The sequence below is a fragment of the Argopecten irradians genome, chromosome 15 (assembly GCF_041381155.1).
Source record: "Argopecten irradians isolate NY chromosome 15, Ai_NY, whole genome shotgun sequence".
Classification (NCBI taxonomy): domain Eukaryota; kingdom Metazoa; phylum Mollusca; class Bivalvia; order Pectinida; family Pectinidae; genus Argopecten; species Argopecten irradians.
This window is the reverse complement of record NC_091148.1, coordinates 11,787,004-11,792,451: the sequence shown is the minus strand read 5'-3', so window position 1 is coordinate 11,792,451 and position 5,448 is coordinate 11,787,004.

Genomic DNA, 5,448 nt, shown 5'->3' with positions numbered 1-5,448 from the left:
CACAACGAGATACTCTTGTTTCCACGTCTGTTAAAGAGCTCTCGTGACCATGATTGTTACCAAGACCCGTCATAAGTGTCATGCGCGAGATTGATCCAGACAAAGCGTGTTTGTGACGAAGGCGATTGGATAGTGAAAGTTCCGATTTTGTTCTCCTTGGACCGTGGTGTACACTTACGCGTCGGCTGTTCTCACTAAAACTGCGACACTGCCGTATTGGTTTCAAAATCGGAATTTCTTTTATTTCGGTTCGTTCTGGTTCTGGCGCTACTTTATTTGAAAGCATCATCATCACTTTCGATGAAATTTTCATCGAGCTGGCAGATGTTGGTCTACATCTGTTCTCAATGTATTCATCAAAATCGTCCATGTCCTCTTCGAATTCATCATCATCTTCGTCATCCTCATCTTCTTCAATAGGTGTAAGATTTCCTCGTCGTAATTCAGCTTCAAATGCTTCAACGATTGCAGCATCTTCTTCGTCGTCCTCTACTTCAAGAATCGTTTCCGCTACTGACATTTCGTTGACAACGGTCCCAGCAATAGAGTTCACATCACTAGCAATGGTCATAGTACTCATTGGACGGGATGCTGGAACTTTATTTCCGGTTGAATAAAACCGGAAACTCCTAAGAGCGTATAATTGTCGACCCACCATCACATATAGAACCAGAAGCACTATAATTGCGGATATGAAGAGAAAAAACAAATATCCGTTGTATATTTTGATATAATCCAGATAGGCCTCGTCTCGCACTGTCGAGCAGTCGTAACCAACTAAATTCTGGCCGGATATAGTTATATTTACGGCTTCCACTTTATTAAACACAACACTTGGCCAGGCAGACAGGATAGCGAATAAAATAACAGAGAAAACAATTGTCTTTGATAACCGGTTAGAAATTTGCCTTTCAAAAGGTTTGCAAAGTTTTCGAAACCTATCCACAGCAATTGCAATGAGAGTCACACCGGAAGCAATATGAGCGAAGTAATTGATGAAACGGAGTACTCGACATGCCCCAGAACTTTCAAATACGAAAAAATGTAGAAGGTCCACAATTTCCAATGGCATGGAAATAAGACACGACATAAGATCAAAGATTGCAAGAGTTGTGATGAATATGTACGATGCAGTTGGTTTCAGTGTGATCGCGTAGAAATATATTACTAGTACATTTCCAATTGTACCAACAAACATTAAGATGAAAATTATTATAATTGCTGGAAGAAGAATGTTGACCGTTTCTGCATTAATGTCCTCTAATTTGTCCTGTGAACTCATGACGTCATCAAATTTCGAAAATGAATTCTAGTTCACCATCACCAAATTTATCAGATACTGCATTGCATATGCGACTGTTTGCTACATATCAACCAATTGTCCTCTTCATAAGTTCATAATATGTTTTAATGTTCTTTTGCCATAAGTACATCAGCGTCGTTATCACCTAATTTTTTTCTTCACTTTTGCTTTTTTTCTTCTTTTTTTTTACTACACATACAATTGCGTCTGTGTTTTCTTGCTGTTGTTTTGGTCACGTCTGATTATCTGGAAAAAAATCATGAAGATTTTAAAAGGATTGGTTTTACGTTAAGGAGCTATTCATAATAATACAACACCCTGAATGTATTCTAAATAAACCTGGAAACAAAATATATTCAATCTAATCCCTGTAATTCAATCTACTAAAGATAATATCAATATTCATTGAGGGACTTTTTTTTCTATGATATATCATTACGCCGATGTATCAGCCAATCAGAAGCGACGTTACAAACGGCAACGTCATGTTTTCTTAATGGAATGATAAAGTAAATAATAAGAAAACCAATTAACATAATGGTCACATATGGTAAAAGTGTTGGAGATCATATCGAAAGAGCACTTTCAAAACCTTGAAGTGGAATTTCGGGCACCGGAAAGAATTTACATAATACATGTTTCCACGCATTATTTACGCGTTATTTACTCAAAATATTGAGTTAACAAATGGAATGATCACCGTGATGCTTACTGGATAAATGAATAACATTTTTGTATATGTATTTAAAGTTATCAATGATAACAAAATGGTGTACATGTGGCGAAGTCATCATGGAATCGGGGTGAAAAGAGGGATCAAAGCTGTGGTTTTAACCAGATGACATCATGACATCTATTTAGTCTCCACATTTCCTTATCATGTAATTATCTAAAATCTAAAGTGGCAATATGTATTTTCAAGAACAGGGCAAAATAAAACCATAACATAAGTGAAAGTCTCCAAACAATGATAAACTCTACTCGACGTATGAGGGAAAAGTTACATAACATATTGTCTTAAAATAAAAATATCAAATGAATGGGAAAACATACACTTTTCATTAAAACTATATCTAATACACACCGTGTTTTACTTACAATGGTACAGGCGTAGACACCATTTCCTCTGCAGGTTGCAAAACATGAAAATTACTTTGTGAAGGTATCCAAAACGGTTACAGAATTTAGACAGCTAAAACTGACACATTTGTTGATAGATACTCGATGCTTGGTAGTTGAACTATTTGTTGTTATCGGTAGTCGGGATTCAGTATTGAGAAAAGAAGATTACAAATTTAGGATTGTTAAAGTTTTACAAATTCTATAGCTAAGCGTAGATAATTAGAAAATAAAATCCGCACAGTGGTTTAAATATACCGTTACAATGCGAGGTTTAAGGCAGTAGATTCATAACCTTGTGGACGTACATGATTGATTTTCATGGTGTATTATTAAATTGATGAAATATTATAAATATACTGGAACAACGTATTTTCGCGTATCCATTATTTTCAGTGTTTTCTTTATTTGCAACAAAAATCGCGAATACATACATTAGCGATCATGGAATCTTACTAATCGCGCGTTCATAAGTTTTTTTTTTTTGCGAAACATTATAATTAGTGTTTGAGCATTCTCGCGAAATTACGCGAATATTTATTTCTCGCGGAAATAAAGTGGTTAACAGTATACAGATGAAAGACTTATTTTCATGCGACTTCACTTCCTGTTTTTCTTTTACTGCAATTTTATATAAAAATCTGTAGATAAAACAATCACTAATATATAGATCTCCAGTTAAAATAATCTGTTATATAAAGATCTCTGGCTAAAACAATCAGTTATATAAAGATCCCTGGCTAAAACAATCAGTTATATAAAGATTTCTGGCTAAAACAATCAGTTATATAAAGATCTATCGCTAAAAGAATTTGTTATATAAAAAATCTCAAGCTAAAACAATCTATCATATCAAGATCTCCAGCTAAAATATTATGTTATATATAGATCTCCAGCTAAAATAATACGTTATATAAGAATAATCTGTTAAATAAAATTTCTAGCTAAAACAATCTGGTAGTTAAAGATCTCCAGCTTAAATAATCTGCTATGTAAAGATCTCGAGCTAAAATAATCTGTTATATAAAGATCTCCAGCTAAAACAATCTGTAATATAAAGTTCTCTGACTAAAACAATGTGTTACATAAAGTTATCAAGCTAAAATTAATGTTAAATAAAGATCTCTGGCTAAAACAATCAGTTATATAAAGATCTCTGGCTAAAACAATCAGTTATATAAAGATCTCTGGCTAAAACAATCAGTTATATACAGATCTATCGCTAAAAGAATTTGTTATATAAAAAATCTCAAGCTAAAAATCTGTTATTTCAAGATCTCCAGCTAAAATATTATGTTATATATAGATCTCCAGCTAAAATAATCTGTTATATAAAGATCTCCAGCTAAAACAATAAGTTATATAAAGATCTCTCGCTAAAATAATTTGTTATATAAATATCTCCAGCTAAAACAATCTGTTATATAAAGATCTTCAGCTAAAAAGTCTGTTATATAAAGATTTCTGGCTAAAACGATCTGTTATAAAAAGATCTCCTCGCTAAAACAATTTGTTATATAAATATCTCCAGCCAAAACAATCTGTTATATAAAGATTTCTGGCTAAAACAATCTGTTATATAAAGATCCCCAGCTTAAATAAACTGTTATATAAAGATCTGTGGCTCACACAATCTGTTATATAAAGATCCCCCACTCAAACAATATGTTATATAAATATTTCCAGCTAAAGCAATCTGTTATATAAATTTCTCTGGCTAAAACAATCTGTTATATAAAGATATATAGCTAAAATAATGTTATATAAAGATCTCCACCTAAAGCAAACTGTTATATAAAGATCTCGAGCTAAAATAATCTGTTATATAAAGATCTCCAGTTAGAATAATCTGTTATATAAAGATATCTGGCTAAAACAATCAGTTATATAAAGATCTATCGCTAAAAGAATTTGTTATATAAAAAATCTCAAGCTAAAAATCTGTTATATCAAGATCTCCAGCTAAAATATTATGTTATATATAGATCTCCAGCTAAAATAATACGTTATATAAGAATAATCTGTTAAATAAAATTTCTAGCTAAAACAATCTGGTATATAAAGATCTCCAGCTAAAATAATCTGTTATGTAAAGATCTCGAGCTAAAATAATCTGTTATATAAAGATCTCCAGCTAAAACAATCTGTAATATAAAGTTCTCTGACTAAAACAATGTGTTACATAAAGTTATCAAGCTAAAATTAATGTTAAATAAAGATCTCTGGCTAAAACAATCAGTTATATAAAGATCTCTGGCTAAAACAATCAGTTATATAAAGATCTATCGCTAAAACAATCAGTTATATACAGATCTATCGCTAAAAGAATTTGTTATATAAAAAATCTCAAGCTAAAAATCTGTTATTTCAAGATCTCCAGCTAAAATATTATGTTATATATAGATCTCCAGCTAAAATAATCTGTTATATAAAGATTTGTGTCTAAAACAATAAGTTATATAAAGATCTCTCGCTAAAATAATTTGTTATATAAATATCTCCAGCTAAAACAATCTGTTATATAAAGATCTTCAGCTAAAAAGTCTGTTATATAAAGATTTGTGTCTAAAACAATAAGTTATATAAAGATCTCTCGCTAAAATAATTTGTTATATAAAGATCTCCAGCTAAAAAGTCTGTTATATAAAGATTTCTGGCTAAAACAATCTGTTATATAAAGATCTCCAGCTTAAATAAACTGTTATATAAAGATCTCTGGCTCACACAATCTGTTATATAGAGATCCCCTGCTTAAACAATATGTTATATAAATATTTCCAGCTAAAGCAATCTGTTATATAAATTTCTCTGGCTAAAACAATCTGTTATATAAAGATATATAGCTAAAATAATGTTATATAAAGATCTCCACCTAAAGCAAACTGTTATATAAAGATCTCGAGCTAAAATAATATGTCATATAAAGATCTCCAGTTAGAATAATCTGTTATATAAAGATCTCCAGCTAAAACAATCTGTTATATAAAGTTCTCTGGCTAAAACAATATGTTATATAAAGATCTCCA